At 46.9% G+C, this 19,485-nt stretch overlaps 1 protein-coding gene across 4 annotated transcripts in view; it reads right to left on the bottom strand.

The window, feature by feature from the left end:
- Positions 1–18,795, bottom strand: part of LOC141265130 (ATP-dependent translocase ABCB1-like) — a 1,603,396-nt gene extending 1,584,601 nt beyond the window's left edge. For all 4 annotated transcript variants that reach the window (XM_073677832.1, XM_073677833.1, XM_073677831.1 and 1 more), the window contains exon 1: positions 18,663–18,795. The gene's annotated coding sequence lies outside the window, so the exon portion shown is untranslated. The remainder of the gene's footprint in view (positions 1–18,662) is intronic.
- Between the last annotated feature and the right edge of the window lie 690 nt (positions 18,796–19,485).

The following is a 19,485-nucleotide window of genomic DNA, read 5'->3' on the forward strand; positions in this document are numbered from 1 at the left end:
TCACTTGGCTGCAGTCGGAAGTAGACACAGGAACAGTTTCGTCTGCAGGTTTATTATGTCAGCATAAAGCCAAAGCACTGCAGACTTCAGAAAAAATAAACTCAGCCTCGCTGGCATAAAAGTAAAACAGAAGACAAATGGTAAAACAGTCCATATGTGTGCGGGTTTGCCCTGCACCAATTTGCAGCACCTTCAACTCCTTTCTGAGCTGAAGTTACACAGCCTCGAGACTTGTCTCTCCAGACTCACCAACAACAGAAAAAAAAATAGAACTGAGCATTTAAACTTGCTCAGCCACACCCCGAGGGGAGGTAGTGTGAATGACTTTCCACCCTCTTGCCATTCACAAAAAAACACACCCTTTAAGTGAGTTAACCACCAGCATATAACATGTTGGCAGAAAGTTTGTAGGTTTCATTTCACACAGGCTGGCAGCCAGAGAGACACATACCTTCCCTCACATATAAGACCAGTGACTCTGTCACACCAGAAAGAGCAAAGGTTTAAAAGATTAAATCACAGATTATACTGAATATCTTCTCACAAAACTATATATCAATATACTCAGCCCCCCCTGCTCTATTACATGGTGCCTGCAGATTGGATGGCATTTTCATGGTGACAAGTTCCGTTTAAGATTACTTCAGAAAATTAAAAAAAAAAAAAAAAATAGACTGATGTTCTCTATTTTACATGTTTACATTCTGGACAGTTCTTGTATGCAAATCTGTCATGTAATAAAGCAGAAGACCAAAACTTGGGTCCAGAAGGTAATGGACCTTCCTTTCTTATTATATCTAATAAACTACATCTCGTGTCTGTAAAGTGGTTAAGTTTTAGTTGATTTTGCGTATAGAGCGAATCCCTTTACAAAAAAATACTTAGGATGGTGTGACCTTTTACACATCAAAGGATTCAGGAAAGGTTTTCTATTCAGGAATGTTGAAAGGATGCAGGTGAACACATTAGTTAGCAGAAGCACGATTCTCACAAGGATGCAACAAGCTCGATGGTACAGTCTTACATGAAACAAATAGCTTAATGGTCTTAACAGCCTCACAAGGTTGACTTCAAGAAAATAGCAAGTTGATAATTGTAACAATTGGTTTATAGTTGTGATTAGAGACGAGTGGATTTTTTGAAATTCAAATTTGCCAACATCGCCAAAACTTTGATTTGCAGAAAATAAATTAGTCACGAATTTCAATACTGGAAGCTTTTAATTGCACAGAAAATACACATGGGGGAGAGGAAAGAGAGCGGACCCGACTGACCATAAAAGCTCACACCTGACAGGTGAGGGAGAGAGGGGACCTCGCTGACCATAAGAACTGACACTCCACAGGAGAGAGAGAGAGGACTTTGCTGATCATAAGAGCTAAGACCATAAGACTCTACTTAAAAACTGCACACCTGAAAGTACTCAAAATCACATTCAAGAAATTTATTAACTCTTTAGGTGCTTCAGAAGAATTAAAGCACTTTGGAAGGAAAACAATTACAATTTTAATTTTCTCACAAAAATATTGCTTTAGCCCCAAAGTTTTCATTTTCACAAGGATAACAGGAGAAAATTAACCCCCAATTTTTTTTTGGTCAACATTTTCTTGAGTACTTCGATACCCCATATGTGGTAGAAAACTATTGTTTGGGCACACGGCAAAGTGTGAAAGGGAAGGAGCAACATATAACTTTTGGAGCACAAAATTGGCTGAAATACAGTGGGGAAAATAAGTCCCGATTACCGATTTTGCAAGCTTTCCCAGCTACAAAGAATGGAGTGGTCTGTAATTAATATCATAGGTACACTTCAACTGTGAGACATAATCTGAAAATAAAAACCAGAAAATCACATTGTATGATTTTTACATAATTAATTTGCATTTTATTGCTTGAAATAAATATTTGATACAATAGAAAAACAGAACTTAATATTTGGTACAGAAACCTTTGTTTGCAATTACAGAGGTCAGCCATTTCCTGTAGTTCTTGACCAAGTTTGCACACACTGCAGCAGGGATTTTGACCCACTCCTCCATGCAGAACTTCTTTAGGTCTTTCAGGTTTTGGAGCTGTCGCTGGGCAACATTGAGTGTCAGCAATCTCCAAAGATTTTCTGTTGGGTTCAGGTCTGGAGACAGGCTAGGCCACTCCAGGACCTTGAAATGCTTCTTATGAAGCCACTCCTTAGTTGCCCTGGCTGTGTGTTTTGGGTCATTGTCATGCTGGAAGACCCAGCCACCACCCAACTTCAATGCTCTTACTGAAGGAAGTAGGTTATTGGCAAAAATCTCGAGATACATAACCCCATCCATCCTCTCTTCAATACGGTGCAGTTGTCCTGTCCCCTTTCAGAAAAACACTCCCAAAGTATGATGTTTCCCCCATCATGCTTCACAGTTGGGATGTTGTTCTTGGGATTGTACTCATCCTTCTTCTTCTTCCAAATATGGCATGTGGATTTGATACCAAAAAGTTCTATTTTGGTCTCATCTGACCACATGACCTTTTCTCATACATCCTCTGCATTATCCAGATGGTCATTGTTGAACTTCAAATGGGCCTGAACTCGTGCTGGCGTGAGCAGTGGGACTTTGCGTGCCCTGCAGGATTTTAATACATGATGGCGTGGTGCGTTACTAATTGTAATGTTTGAGACTGTGGTCCCAACTTTCTTCAGGTCATTGACCAGGTTCCAACTTTCTTCAGGCCATTGACCAGGTCCTTTCGTGTAGTTCTGAGCTGATTCCTGACCTTCTTCAGAATCATCCTTACCCCACGAGGTGAGATCTTGCATGGAGCCCAAGAATGAAGAAGATTCACAGTCTATCTTGTGTTTCTTCCATTTTCTAATAACTGTGACAACTATTGTTGACTTCTCACCAAGCTGCATGCCTATTGTCCTAGCAGAGATTGACCACTGGAAGAATCCCATAGTCAAATCTACACATATATATATCTCTCTCAGGATTACAACATGACATGACAAACAACATACCAAGAACACTGCATCTAAAAAAATTACTTTATTAATATTAATAAATATAAAAACAGTACACGTACAAAATAAAAAAAAATGGCAATAAGTACTCGTTGGTGAAACAAAAAAAATGGCACTATACAGCAGCACACACTTAATCCAGAACAATATTCATAGTTATAGGTTTAACCAATAGAAAGAAGTGTATAACAAACCCACTCCCTAGATCTATAAGACACATTTAAGATAGTATAAATAGAGAATAAAGTGCATAGTGCTAGTATAGACCTCCTATATTAAACAACACCCAAGGTCAAATGCTCCTGTCACTAGTTTTCACACAGTGACAGCTTAAGTCCATGACGGGTATATCATGAGGCGGGAACTGACACCTGCACATAACATACTATACCCGTCATTGTTCGTTATAAAGTTAAATACAATATATCAAAATATGTAATATTCCAGAAGGCCATCAGTCTACAAGTTCACACAGTGTATAGTAATATACCGTATGCCAACAGAAATAAAAGCATATACAGGTGCATCTCACTAAATTAGAATATCATCAAAAAGGTAATTTATGTCAGTTCTTCAATACAAAAAGTGAAACTCATATATTATATAGAGTCATTACAAACAGAGTGATCTATTTCAAGTGTCTATTTCTGTTAATGTTGATGATTATGGCTTACAGCCAATGAAAACACCAAAGTCATTATCTCAGTAAATTAGAATGCTTTATAACAACAGCTTGAAAAATGTTTTTTTAAAATGTTCAGTAAATGCACTCAATACTTGGTCGGGGCTCCTTTTGCATCAATTACTGCATCAATGCGGTGTGGCCAATTATCTCCGGAATACAATGTCTCACAGCCAATCTCTCAAGGCTAGTGGACCACCACCTCCAAGACCTAGTACCCTCGTTACCCTCTCATCTGAAAGACAGCAAACATGCCATTCAGATATTAAATGAAATCTCCAGGCAAGGCCACTATATTTTGGGTACCATGGACATAACCTCCCTTTACACTAATATCCAGCACAAAAAAAGGTTGCGAGGCCTCTCACCACTTCCTCTAACAAAAAATGTCCCCAGAACAGAGCTTGTTCATTATAGAGTGTATGCAGTTTATTCTCACTCATAGTTATTTCTTATGTGAGGGGGACTACACTCCCAGCAATGGGGCACTGCCATGGGAACCAGGTTCGCGCCGAGTTATGCTAACCTATATGTGGGGGAGTAGGAAGCCACCGCCATCCACCCGGGTGGCGTTCTATGCGCGATCCGGGTCCTATGGTGCAGATTTATAGACGACATACTGTTCATCTGGTCAGGAGACCAACATTCTATACAAGAATTTCTGCAACAAATAACAACACCTTTTTTCTAAACTTCACCTCTACTGCTAGCACCAAAACAGTCAATTTTATAGACCTCAATATTTACATTGAGGATAACCATGTCCAGACTCGCACCTACTGTAAACCTACAGATGCTAATGGGTACATTCCAATTGACAGCTGTCATCTTCCAAATTAGCTTCTGAGCGTGCCCCGTAGCCAATACTTACGACTACATAGAAACTGCTCAAAGGACCAGGATTTCAAACAAGAAGCTGACAAACAAGGTGGCTAGCATACCACGGGAAAGCCTTTAGGGTACATCTACTAACACCAAACCTGAACACAATAAACACACCTTGGACATCCCCATTATTACCCCATACTGTTCAAATACTTACCTCTTTAGGAAAATAGTAGAAAAACATTGGCATATACTAAAAGATGACAAAGTGATTGGTGACCAGATGTCTAACAAGACGAATTTTATATTCAGAAAGGCTTGGAATCTGTGGAATATTATAGCACCTACCACAAAGAATCATCAACTGAGCAACCAACCTCTCACCCCATTTAACCAAAAAATCAAAGAGTTTTTTCCACTTAAAAAATTTAAAATGTGTAAAACAGTAGATACACATAAACAAAATACCGTTAGCCATGGAGAGGAGACATACTGTGGTGCCCCTGAGGGTTCAATCGCCACAGGGGTACTGCACATCAGAATGAGGTGTGGTATCTCCTCTCCAAGGAAAGGATGGAGCACCACACAGGACCCCAACCACACACTCAACACTACACCACTCCAGTTCTGCAGGGGGCCTAAAAACACCATAGTGCTTCCCTGGTCCTGAATGGAGGAGTTGGGGGGAACCATGTAGTGAGTGAGGGTGGAGGAAGCACTTTACTTTAGCACTTAATAGAATCATATATAACTGGAGGCCATTTTAAGAACCGGGTCTTTAGGGGTGGGTCTATGGGACGGCAGGTAAGCACAAGGCTGCAGCCGCCTCAGGGTCCACGGTTTCCGGTCTCAGGCCTCAAGACGGCGGATTGGGGCAGAGTTAAAACCGCCTCTGTCCCCGGTCAGAGTCCAACCAAGAAGGCCCAGGAGGGCAGCAGAGGAGTTAGGCTCCACAGGCGAAAAGATCTCAGGGGGTGCGGACGGAGCGGAGTCGCCACCAGCATATCTTATTCTGGCCCTGCCAGAGAGACCCTGCCGCAAGAGGGGGTACCGGTCCCCGATTATCTGACTTTGCACTTCACGTCTCTGTCTGAAAAGTCCGGAGGCTTATGTGGATCCTAGGGGGATACGGAGGGAGCGGAGTCGCCACCTGTATTCCCTAATCTGAGTTTATCCAGAGGGACCCGGCCTTACGCCAAGTTCTCACCACAAGTAACCAAGAAGGGCACCCAGTCAGTCTGAGAGCTACAAGCTATCCATCAAGGACATTACCGGTACGGGACACAAGGCGGGAGAAGTTCACCAGGAGAGGAATACTTTAGAGCGGGGGTCCTGTCAAGCGCTCCTGAAATACCTGGAGTGTGCTGAACCCCACCCTGGCAGCCGCAGCTCGCCATGTGACAGCAGAGAGAAGCTCTGAGCTGAGAAAGCACTACCATGAGTAAAGACTTGGATGACTTCAAATACTGCCTCTGTCCGTTCTTCTCTCCACGGCACTGCACCCGCCAACGCTCTATCCTGCATCCCTTCTCCTACTCTGTCCTGAGGCCCCGCTCCACCTGTGGGGAGCCGCACCAACTAAGCTGCCTGATCACTGGCCTCAGAGGACTGTAGCAGCGCTGGTGATCCTCACCAGACACCACGGGTGGCATCACGAACATTCCCCTTTCCCATACACCTTCCCCCCATTATTCCTTGCTTTTTAAGAGTGACCCCAGGGTACGGGCCTGGGAGCCGGCCAGCACGACATCCCCCAAAGCTAACAGCAAGGCCCGGGCACCGAGTAGTCATCCCCATCCCCTGGGCGCGTCAATACCCCATTCTGGACTTTGTGACATGTACCACCACAGGAGTAATCTATGGCTTGAAATGCCCGTGTAAAAAGATGTATGTGGGGAGAACCAAACGCCCCATGAATGTCAGAATAAATGAACACCTACGGAACATCAAACATAAATATACAGGCCACCCACTCTCCAAACACTTTCTGGAGAAACATAATGGATCCATTCAAGGGATCCAGGTGACAGGCATTCAGACTGTACTGACAAACTGGAGATCAGGAGACTTTATTAAAATAATGTCAAGAGCAGAAAGTCAATGGATTTTTAAATTGGATACTTTAAAACTAAGAGGGCTCAATAGCGAAATTGAACTGTTTGCCTTTAATGATTGACAAGTGCACTATATCACCATAAGGTATATAAGGGCATCCTACAGCTGGATAGGACCATCCCTGAGGAAGGAAGCAGATGCTTTCGAAAAGCGTTGGAATTGTCACTAATCCAGCTCAGCTAGCGCCAAACAGCCTCCGTACCTTCCGGACCACGTGTGTGTCACGTGCCGCCACATCACACAGGTCCTTGCGCACTCTCCCCGAGTAGCGCGAAATACCAACCCGGAACTACGCGAGCAGCGGCAGTCATCGGCCGGGACTCCGCTCTCTCTCCGGCTTTTATCAGTCCGCCTGCCTCCTCCGTAACGTGAGTAAACTTGAAACTCTGCACTACGTCCCTGGATCACCGCTTCAGGTACTATTATCAAGCACTAAGCCATAATACACGCGGGGTCCATAGAACTCCAGACTGACACAACACCTGACACAACCTAAACCTATGGGCATATCTTATATCACCAGGTCCACTTAAAGACGACCCAGGATACCCCTGGACCCTATTGTAACCCTGAAACTGAAAATTATACACATATGATCTACCTCACCTAGCAGTCAAACTACTAGTTCAACCAACAACCTGTCCTCATAAAGGAGCAACAATAGGTATTGAACAGTACCATCCTGCTAAGTTCTATAAACCTTCACCACTTCTAGGGACACTTTGTTTGATCCCTATATGTTGTATTTTATCTTATTTTTTAAGGTCCCAAGGCCCTAAGCCAGAAGTAACTAACCATAAGAAACTAAGGGCTCGTCACCAACCACACCGAGCATTCTACTAATCATTTCTGCAGGTACTGTATGTAGCGTCGGCATCCCTGCCTTCTGCCAGACAGGGATGCCGTTCCCCTCACCTCTCCGCTCCATGCCCGGCGGCTTCCTCCCGCTCTGCTGGCAGCGCGCGCTGCTTCCCGGACCCTGTGCTTAGGGCGCGCGCGCTCCCCCCCTCTTAAAGGGGCCGCGCGCGCCGTCCTAAGGAGTCCCCGGCCAATGGCCGGAGGACTTCACCATATAAAAGTACCTCCTCCAAAATGGAGGTGCCCGAGCAATGTTGTTGCAAAGCCTTTCAACTCTGCTTCAGCCCTCAGGTCCCGTTACCAGTTACCTGCCAGTCACCTGCCAGATTCCTGCTTGATACCTGCCTGTTACCTGCCTGATATCTGCTTACCTGCTTGCAATCCTTTGGTCCGACAGTCTGCCTACCAGCACCTGCCAGTCTGTCTATGGATCAGTCCGTCTGCGGACCAGGAAGTACCTGCCAGATACCTGCCTGATACCTGCCTGCCTGTCCAGAGACTCCTGCCCGCTCACCTGGGAGCGCTCACCTGCTACCTGCCTGCTAGCCTACCTGGAGGCTCCGCCGTCACTTTCCGTGACCACCTGCCTGTCCAGAGACTTCTGCCCGCTCTCCTGGGAGCGCTCACCTGCTACCTGCCTGCTTGCCTACCTGGAGGCTCTGCTGTCACTTGCCGTGACCACCTGCCTGTCCAGAGGCTCTTGCCCGCTCACCTGCTACCTGCCTGCTAGCCTACCTGTAGGCTCTGCCGTCACTTGCCGTGACCACCTGCCTGTCCAGAGACTCTTGCCCGCTCACCTGGGAGCACTCACCTGCTACCTGCCTGCTAGCCTAGCTGGAGGCTCTGCCGTCACTTGCCGTGACCATCTGCCTGTCCAGAGACTCTTGCCCGCTCACCTGGGAGCGCTCACCTGCTACCTGCCTGCTAGCCTATCTAGAGACTCTTATCCTGCTGTCACTTGCCATGACCATCCGCCTGTCAAGAGACTGTCCCCGTCACTTGCCGTGACCTCCTGTCCTTCTACCCAGAGACTGTCCCCGTCACTTGCCGTGGACTCCTGTCCTTCTACCCAGAGACTGTCCCCGTCACTTGCCGTGACCTCCTGTCCTTCTACCCAGAGACTGTCCCTGTCACTTGCTGTGACTACCTGCCCGCCTTCCCTGGGAGCCACCCGCTTCCTTACAAGGACTGCCCCCTTTGTGTAGTTGCTCAGAGGTTCCACCTCCCAGACCCGTTACAGTTTGCTCTGGCCATGGAACCCGGTGGCACCCAAGCTCCCTCGCTCTCGGACCTATGTCATGAACTTTCCCGTCAGAGGTCCCAACAGGAGTCCATCCTGAACCACCTGCGTAGTGTTAACTCCCCCCTGGACACACTGACTACCTCTTCGGGACCTGCTTCCAGTCGCACGACTCCTACCCCGGCAGCGTCGCTGCCCATCAATTCCATGGCATCTCTTCCCGGTCCCCGCCTCACCTCGTTTTGGCGGAGATCCCGGTCAGGCACGGGGCTTCATTAACCTGTGCACTCTGCACTTCGAACTGTTGGCACACCAATTTTCCACCGACCGAGCCAAAGTAGCCTTCATCATGTCCCATCTCACGGGGGAGGCGCTGGCTTGGCTAAATCCTCTATGGGAGAGAGGAGAAGCCCTGGTGTCCAACCTGCCAGCCTTTCTCACGGCTTTCCGGAAGGTCTTCGACGAACCAGGACGGGAGACCTCATCCGCCTCATCTCTGCTACGCCTCCGCCAAGGAAGTCTCACCGTGGGCCAATATGCCATACGGTTCCGTACCCTTGCTTCGGAGCTTGCCTGGGATAACGACGCCCTGGTGTCCGTCTTCTGGGAGAGTCTGTCCGGCCGTATTTAAGATGAACTCGCCGGTCGGGACATTCCTACCACTCTCGATGACTTAATTACACTTGCCACCCGGATTGACATCCGGTTCCAGGAGCGCACCAAAGAGGCCACCCGTGAGAGGAGGTTTCCACGCCTTGCCCCTACCTTCCAGAGACCCGTCACTTCCTCCGTTGCTCCCCCGGCGCACTCACCCGAGCCTATGCAGGTCGACCAAACCAAGATGGTCAAGACCCGTCAAGAATTACGCCGTGCCGAGGGGAGCTGCTTCTACTGTGGCAGTAAGGAGCACCGGATCCGTTCCTGCCCGGAGAGGTCGGGAAACGCCTGTGTCTAGGGTCGCTCAGAGAGGTCGCCCTAGACAGAAATAAACCCTCTCCATCTCTAATGCTGTCGGTCTCTATCATCTGCGGGGAGAACCGTTATTTTGAACTGGCTCAACTTGACTCTGGAGCTGCCGGAAATCTCATTTCTCGGTCCCTGGTAGAGAAATACCGCATTCCCACCAAACCTCTGGCTGTACCCTTATCTGTCGCCACCGTGGATGGGGGCCTCTTACCTCATCCCATCCAACTCATCACCGAATCCATAACTCTGCAGGTGGGAATGCTGCACTCTGAGAGCATCTTCTTTCATGTTCTGCCTGGACTCTCTCACGCCCTCTTGCTAGGCCTACCATGGCTCCAGAGACACGCACCCGTGCTTGATTGGCAGACCGGAGAAGTTCTTCGCTGGGGACAGGACTGCCATAAGACTTGTTTAGTTCCCGTTCATCCTGCTCGTCCTTCTCCTACCCCAGCCAATCTACCCGGCCTACCGGTTCCCTATTGGCCTTTTGCGGATGTCTTTAATAAAAGAGAAGCAGAGACATTACCCCCTCATAGACCATACGACTGCCCAATTGACCTGATGCCCGGCTCTCCTCCTCCCCGTGGGCGTATTTACCCTTTGTCCGCTGCTGAGACCCGGTCCATGTCTGAATATATTGAGGAGAATCTGGCCCGGGGATTTATCCGGAAACCTACCTCTCCGGCGGGAGCAGGCTTCTTCTTCGTCAAAAAGAAGGACGGCTCACTCCGTCCCTGTATAGACTATAGAGGCCTTAATCAGATCACAGTGAAGAATAAATACCCCCTTCCGCTCATTCCTGAATTATTTGACCGTCTGAGGGGGGCTAGAATCTTCACCAAGCTGGACCTCCGTGGGGCGTATAATCTGGTCCGTATCCGTCAGGGGGATGAATGGAAGACGGCATTCAACACCCTGGACGGTCACTATGAATATCTTGTAATGCCCTTCGGTCTCTGTAACGCTCCCGCCGTCTTTCAAGAGTTGGTCAATGACATCTTCCGTGACCTTCTCTACTCCTGCGTGGTGGTGTACCTGGATGACATCTTGGTCTTCTCTCCGGATCTTCTCACTCACCGGAGGGATGTTCATCAGGTCCTGCTCAGGCTCAGGCAGAACCACCTCTACGCTAAATATGAGAAGTGCCTCTTTGAGCAGACCTCGCTTCCGTTTCTGGGCTACATAATCTCTCAGACTGGCCTACAAATGGACCCTGAGAAACTGTCTGCCATCCAGAAGTGGCCCCGACCAGAGGGGTTGAAGGCTATTCAGTTGTTCCTGGGCTTCGCCAACTACTACCGCCTCTTCATTCCGCACTTCTCTTCCTGGACTGCCCCTATCTCGGCGCTCACCCGTAAGGGCGCTAATCCCAGAGAATGGCCGCCTGAAGCAGAGGAGGCCTTCCTTTCTTTAAAATTAGCTTTTTCCTCCGCCCCTGTGCTGCATCGTCCGGACGGCAGCAAACAATTCTTTCTAGAAGTCGACGCTTCCTCCTCCGGAGCCGGAGCAGTACTTACCCAAAAGTCGTCTTCCGGAAGAATGGTAACCTGCGGCTTCTTCTCCAAACTCTTCTCCTCATCTGAGCGCAACTATTCTATAGGAGACCGAGAATTGTTGGCCATTACCTGGCACTGGAGGAGTGGCGTTACCTGCTCGAGGGGGCTCTTCACCCGGTAAAAATTTACACGGACCACAAGAACTTGGCTTACCTCCAGAGTGCCCAGAGACTTAACCCGCGCCAAGCCCGGTGGTCCTTGTTCTTCGCCCGCTTTAATGTCATTCTACATTTTCGCCCGGCTGACAAAAACATCAAAGCTGATGCCTTATCCTGATCCTTTTTGGTCTCTGATCTTGAGGAGGAGCCTAAACACATCATCGACCCCGCCAAAGTAATGCAGGTGGCCCCCATGAATCTAAATCGTCTTCCACCCGGTAAGACGTTCGTAACTGTTCCTGATCGTGAGAGGGTTCTACACTAGGGACACTCGTCCAAGCTAGCTGGCCACGCTGGTCAGAAAAAGACCCTTCAGCTTATTTCCCGGCATTACTGGTGGCCTACCCTGCACAAGGACGTAATACACTTTGTTTCAGCCTGTGTGTCCTGCGCCCGCAACAAGGTTCCGAGACATCTGCCAGCCGGCCGTCTCCTTCCTCTTCCTGTACCTGCTGCCCCGTGGCAGCATATAGCTATGGACTTTATAACGGACCTCCCTGTCTCTGCCGGTTGTACAGTCATATGGGTGGTCGCTGACCGCTTTTTCAAAATGGCTCACTTTATTCCCCTGCCGGGTCTCCCGTCTGCAACAGAGTTAGCTAAAGACTTTATCCATCATGTCTTCCGTCTACACGGTCTTCCTCTCCACATCGTATCTGACCGAGGGGTTCAGTTCACCTCTCGTTTTTGGCGAGCCATGTGTAAACTGCTGGGGGTCACCTTGGACTTTTCTTCTGCATATCACCCACAGTCCAATGGCCAAGTAGAACGGATCAACCAAATTTTAACCAGTTACCTCCGGCACTTTGTTAATGCTCACCATTCCGACTGGGTGGATCTTTTACCGTGGGCCGAATTTTCTTACAATAATCACGAGAGCGAATCTTCCTCCAAATCCCCGTTTTTTGTAGTCTTCGGTCAGCATCCTCGGATCCCGTTTCCCTTCTCCACCTTGGTGGACAATCCGGCTGCGGAATCTCTCGTTAACGAATTTTCCTCCATTTGGGAAAGTACCAGATCCGTAATTCTTCAGTCATCCGAGCGGATGAAAAAACAGGCTAACAAAAGATGTCTGGATCCACCACAATTCCGTCCTGGAGATAAGGTCTGGCTCTCGTCCAAGTATGTCCGGCTCAAGATTCCTTCCTACAAGTTAGGGCCTCGGTTCATCGGCCCACTGGAAGTTATCAAACAAATCAACCCGGTGGCCTATAAATTGAAACTCCCAGCCAACTTGCGGATTCCTAACTCCTTCCATGTATCTCTACTCAAACCCGTGGCACTTAACTCTTTTTCCAAGTCTACAGGTACGCCTCCTGCTCCGGTTTCTGCTGAAAACGAGTTTGAGGTAGAGAACATTCTGGCCACCAAAAGTGTAAGAGGAAAGTCCTTTTTTCTAGTGGATTGGAAGGGGATTGGTCCTGAGGAGAGAACATGGGAGCCCCGGGAGAAAATCCATGCCCCGCTCATCCTTGATAAATTTCTCTCTGGCCTAAAAAAGGGGGGGGCCTAAAGAGGGGGGTACTGTAGCGTCGGCGTCCCTGCCTTCTGCCAGACAGGGACGCCGTTCCCCTCACCTCTCCGCTCCGTGTCCGGCGGCTTCCTCCCGCTCTGCTGGCAGCGCGCGCTGCTTCCCGGCCTCTGTGCTTAGGGCGCGCGCGCGCTCCCCCTCTCTTACAGGGGCCGCGCGCGCCGTCCTAAGGAGTCCCCGGCTAATGGCCGGAGGACCTCACCATATATAAGGCACCTCCTCCAAAATGGAGGTGCCCGAGCAATGTTGTTGCAAAGCCTTTCAACTCTGCTTCAGCCCTCAGGTCCCGTTACCAGTTACCTGCCAGTCACCTGCCAGATTCCTGCTTGATACGTGCCTGTTACCTGCCTGATATCTGCTTACCTGCTTGCAATCCTGTGGTCCGACAGTCTGCCTACCAGCACCTGCCAGTCTGTCTATGGATCAGTCCGTCTGTGGACCAGGAAGTACCTGCCAGATACCTGCCTGATACCTGCCTGCCTGTCCAGACACTCCTGCCCGCTCACCTGGGAGCTCTCACCTGCTACCTGCCTGCTAGCCTACCTGGAGGCTCCGCCGTCACTTGCCGTGACCACCTGCCAGTCCAGAGACTCCTGCCCGCTCTCCTGTGAGCGCTCACCTGCTACCTGCCTGCTAGCCTACCTGGAGGCTCTGCCGTCACTTGCCGTGACCACCTGCCTGTCCAGAGACTCTTGCCCGCTCACCTGCTACCTGCCTGCTAGCCTACCTGGAGGCTCTGCCGTCACTTGCCGTGACCACCTGCCTGTTCAGAGACTCTTGCCCGCTCACCTGGGAGTGCTCACCTGCTACCTGCCTGCTAGCCTACCTGGACGCTCTGCCGTCACTTACCATGACCATCTGCCTGTCCAGAGACTCTTGCCCGCTCACCTGGGAGCGCTCACCTGCTACCTGCCTGCTAGCCTATCTAGAGACTCTTATCCTGCTGTCACTTGCCATGACCATCCGCCTGTCAAGAGACTGTCCCCGTCACTTGCCGTGACCTCCTGTCCTTCTACCCAGAGACTGTCCCCATCACTTGCCGTGACCTCCTGTCCTTCTACCCAGAGACTGTCCCCGTCACTTGCCGTGACCTCCTGTCCTTCTTCCCAGAGACTGTCCCTGTCACTTGCCGTGACTACCTGCCCGCCTTCCCTGGGAGCCACCCGCTTCCTTACAAGGACTGCCCCCTTTGTATAGTTGCTCAGAGGTTCCACCTCCCAGACCCATTACACTGTACACGTTTCACCGTAAGCTATATATCCTCCAGCAGGAGCAAATATAATAACTCCTACATTTACATTACAGAAACATTGAGGGGCTCTTCATCCATCGTACCCAATAACCAAATAACCTACTAATTATCCAACCAAGTATATGTTGATCTGAATATCATAGTATTACCACTATTACTGCAGGCTACTACCCCTCAACTGGGTCTAATAAATCTAAATCTTTCCTTATAGGTCCCCAACCTCTGAACCCAGTGGGTCACCTTAATCCACACATCAGCTCCAAGTGATCGTGTCCTTCTGTTTACGCACTCACTCTGAATACTGATTCTGAATAATCCTCTTGCTTTTCTTTATTTTAATCTAAAGCTTTGTTTTTATGGAAAATGAAATACTAATTTATATACTTTTTTAAATGCCTTTTATGACACTACAATAAAAATACCTCTTTGTACCTACTAAACCCGAGTCCGCTCCACTACTTTAGCGCGAATTAAAACCTTAACTCCCTAACTATACTTACCATTTGACAAATAGTGTTTCTTTGTCTCTAATTCGCAGCTGCTGTAAGTGATCAGCCCACCAGCGCCATTATTACCTATTTTTTACATACTTTATAACAACAGCTTGAAAAATGTTTTTAAAATGTTCAGTAAATGCACTCAATACTTGGTCGGGGCTCCTTTTGCATCAATTACTGCATCAATGCGGCGTGGCATGGAGGCGATCAGCCTGTGGCACTGATGGGGTATTATGGAAGCCCAGGTTGCTTTGATAGCAGCCTTCAGCTCGTCTGCATTGTTGGGTCTGATGTCTCTCATCTTCCTCTTCACAATACTCCATAGATTCCCTATGGGGTTAAGGTCAGGCGAGTTTGCTGGCCAATCAAGCACAGTGATACTGTTTTTTTTAAACCAGGTATTGGTACTTTTGGCAGTGTGGACAAGTGCAAAGTCCTGCTGGAGAATTATATTTCCATCTCCCAAAAGCTTGTCGGCAGAGGGAAGCATGAAGTGCTCTAAAATTTCCTGGTAGACGGCTTCGCTGACTTTGGTCTTGATAAAACACAGTGGACAAATAAAGAATTTACAAAAAAAAAGTGGACCTACAACAGCAGATGACATGGCTCCCCAAACCATCACTGATTGTGGAAACTTTACACTAGACCTCAAGCAGTTTGGACTGTGGCCTCTCCACTCTTCCTCCAGACTCTGGGACCTTGATTTCCAAATGAAAATTGGAACTCTGGGACCTTGTGGAGTGTGTCGATGACTGCCTTCTGGACATCTGTCAAGTCAGCAGTCTTCCCCATGATTGTGGAGCCTACTGAAAGACCTTTTTAAATGCTTAGGAAGCCTTTGCAGGTGTTTTTTGTTAATTATTTTAATTTACTGAGATAATGACTTTTGTGTTTTCATTGGCTGCAAGCCATAATCATCAACGTTAACAGAAATAAACACTTGAAATAGATCACTCTGTTTGTAATGACTATATAATATATGAGTTTCACTTTTGGTATTGAAGAACTGAAATAAATTAATTTTTTGATGATATTCTTATTTAGTGAGATGCACCTGTATGTGCACAATCACATTAGATTAATTCCAAAGAGGTCCCATTTCATAGTAAATATAATGTAACAATCAATGCGATTGCGCATTCAGGTACACAGGGCAAGATAAACTCCCATCATGTGATGTGCTCTTGGCACTTCTCATGGGTAAATGCCCTGTCTTACATGTTTATCTTGCCCTATTTTCCTGATTGCATATATATCATATTGTCTGGTATTTACACAAGGTGATGCACGTATGTATTAACTCATGATAAAGGTTTTGCTTATTTCTTTGAACTTATAAAGAACGACATACCTATCACTATATACCTTTGGCTATAATACGTTATTATCTTTGTTCTTTCTATGTTACAATTAAAGTCATCTATGCCATGGGTGAGACAATTTATGCATGATAATTTGTATATACTGTATGGTTTAGTGAAATATATTTATATATCTGAACCTTTTAGGGAGATTTGTCTGTGTAGCACTTTCACACCACTATTTCACCAGTGATCAACCTATGAACCACTTAAAATGCAGGAGAATTCTCCCACGCTGGGATGGCATTGAGATGACAGGCTGTATCGCAGCTGAGCGCAGCCATCCAGCATGCTATCCTTCACAGACACTGCAGAGCGCAAGCATGCCTGCGCTCTGCAGTGTCTATGAAGGATGGCATGCTGGATGGCAGCGCTCAGCTGCCATCCAGCCTGTCATCTCAATGCCATCCCAGCATGGGAGAATTCTCCTGCGCTCATCGCATGTGCAGGAGAATTCTCCCACGCTGTCAGTGACGTGCATGAGGTGAGCTGAGTTCATTGGACATGAACTCGGCTCATCTGGATGCCGTCACAGCCAGACACTGAGGAGCTTCACTGAGGAGCTTCTCAGTGTCTGCGCCATGGCAAGCTGGATGGCAGCATTCTGCTACGAACCAGCCTGTCATCTCGATGTAGCAGAGCTGAAGCTGTCATGGGAACCATGGAAAGGTAAGGATGAGGTTGGTTTATTATTTTATTTTTATTGAAGGAGATCATTGGCTTCAGCTGGAATGGGCGTGACGGTATGTTGAGTTTAATTTAGAACATTAAAGAATTGTGTGTTTATTTCAATAAAAGGACTTTATTCTGGGTGTTTGTGTTTTTTTTAACTTTTACTATGGGGTTAGTAATGGGGGTGTCTTATAGACGCCTCTCCATTACTAACCTGGGCTTGATGTCAGCTGGCATTATAAGCTGACATCAACCCCTACCTTATTACCCCACTGCCACCACTACAGGGCAGTGGGAAGAGCGAGGCTAAGTGCCAGAATTGGCGCATCTTATGGATGTGCCATTTCTGGGGCGGCTGACGGCTGGTGTTTCTAGCCTGGGAGGGGGCCAATATTCATGGTACCCTTCCTAGGCTATTAATATCAGCCCCCAGCTGTCTGCCTAGCCTTTGCTAGCTATTAAAATAGGGGGGACCCCATGTCATTTTTTTTTTCGGTCCCCCATTTTAATAGCTAGTAAAGGCTAGGTATTCAGCTGGGGGCTGATATTAGTAGCCTTGGAAGCTCTGTGGGTATTTCCCCCTTCCCAGGCTTCAAACATCTTCCCCAGCTGTCTGCTTAACATTCGCTAGAGACTAAAATTACGGGGAACCCCACGCCAATTTTTTTTTAATAAATCCTTTATTTTAACACTAAATGACAAGTACTGTACAGTAACCAACACTATCACTGTACTTATTATATATGTGACTGACATGTTTCTCTCTATCTAATCTATGTGTGATGCTCTATTCTTTCTGTTCTAAATTGTCGGGTACCGATGATGAATTTCCGGCCGGCTTTTTTAAAGAGACAGGTGCATGAAAACACTATTATTTTTTTTTAATAAATCCTTTAACGGTAAATGACAAGTACAGTAACCAACACTGTCACTGTACTTATTATATATGTGACTGACATGTTTCTATCTGTGTAATCTATGTGTGATGCTCTATTCTTTCTGTTCTAAATTGTCGGGTACCGGTGCATGCCGCTGATGAATTGCCGGCTTTTCATGCTTCACTGTGAGCACTGTTCCCATCGATTTGGGCAATCACTGTAATGCCACAACCACCATGGTTGTGGCATTACAGTGAGTTGCAGACAATCCCTGCATGATTGGTGCTCTAAATAGCGCCAGACATGCAGAACGGGGACCCGAGCTCCCGCCCGAGCATCGCGCAAGTACTCGGCGAGCTCCGAGCATTTCGAGTACTGAGATGCTCGGGCGAGTACCGAGCAGTGGCGAGCAAGCTCGCTCATTACTAGCAAAAAATGGTCACTTTTCACATGGTCCTCTTTAGAGTGGTATTCCAGTCTAGTAGACTGGTATTGATCCTGCAACTTGAACTCATACCAGCCATACCTAGAATGGATTACGGTCCACAGTTCTTCCCATTCAAACTCTGCATTTAGCATAGAGATGCATATAAATATGATCTAATAACAATGCACAAAAATAAACTTCAATATCAATGGTACCTGCATATAAAATACATACAGTATATAGAAAGTGTATGTATCACAGTCAGTTTTCTGTCAAAGAGAAGACAAGTTAGAGATAGCTGATGCCTGGGAAGATGGCTAAACTACTAGACATCAGGTATTAACACCTCCAGTTCTCTAGACCTCCAGAAAAACAAATAGTGACCCCTCCAGTAAAGTAAACCACCTAGGAAGAAGACATTAACCCCTTCTACCTCCACTGCCCTAGACAGCCAGGGAAGTTGACATTAACCCCTTCACAAACTGGACCATGAGGGAAGCAGGCACTTAGCTCTACAGACATTTAAACTTTTGAAGCTTTCTCAACAATGGCATCAGTATAACATAGAAAAAAAATATATATATATTTATATATATACCTATATATATATATACACACACACACACACTTAAAAGGCACTAACCTTGATCTTTTTTTTAACAATGTTATGCTTCTCCGCCTGCAAAAAAAAAGCGATGGAAAAGTTTCATAATATAATACTAGTGAAGACTTCAATCCCCCTTCTGTGCTGCTGTTAAAATTGAGTGTCTTTATCATATGTGTTAGGATATGTTAAACCTTTGTTTGTGCAGGTTTTTTTTTCTGTATTTGTTCACAAGTCACACCTGGGGGTGATAGATGAGCCCTCCCACTGTACATAAAGAACATTTTTAAACTGCTGATTTATTCTGGAAATTCATTTTAAATAGGTGATTCAATACCTATTATATATATATATATATATATATATATATATATATATATATATACAGTGCCTACAAGTAGTATTCAACCCCGTGCAGATTTAGCTGGTTGACACATGCGGAATTAACTTGGCATTGTGACATTTGTACTGTAGATCAGCCTGGAAGTGGGAAATGCACTGCAGCAACTTTTTTTTTTGTTTTTGTTTTTTTATTTTTTTTAAAACGTTAAAAGTTAATTCAGAGTGTCATTTATTATTCAACCCCTCAAACCACAAGAATTCTGTTTGGTCCCCCTAAAGTATTAAGAAGTAGTTCAAGCACCAAGAATAATGAGCTTCACATGTGTGGATTAAAGATCTCTTTTGCCAGCCTTTTCTGACTATTTAAGACCCTCCCCAAACTTGTGAACAGCACTCAGACATGGTCAACATGGGAAAGACAAAGGAGCATTCCAATGCCATCAGAGACAAGATCGTGGAGGGTCACAAGGCTGGCAAGGGGTACAAAACCCTTTCCAAGGAGTTGGGCCTACCTGTCTCC

Source organism: Phyllobates terribilis, unplaced genomic scaffold (assembly GCF_046119375.1).
Source record: "Phyllobates terribilis strain yellow unplaced genomic scaffold, ASM4611937v1 Scaffold_4__5_contigs__length_816908805, whole genome shotgun sequence".
NCBI classification, from domain to species: domain Eukaryota; kingdom Metazoa; phylum Chordata; class Amphibia; order Anura; family Dendrobatidae; genus Phyllobates; species Phyllobates terribilis.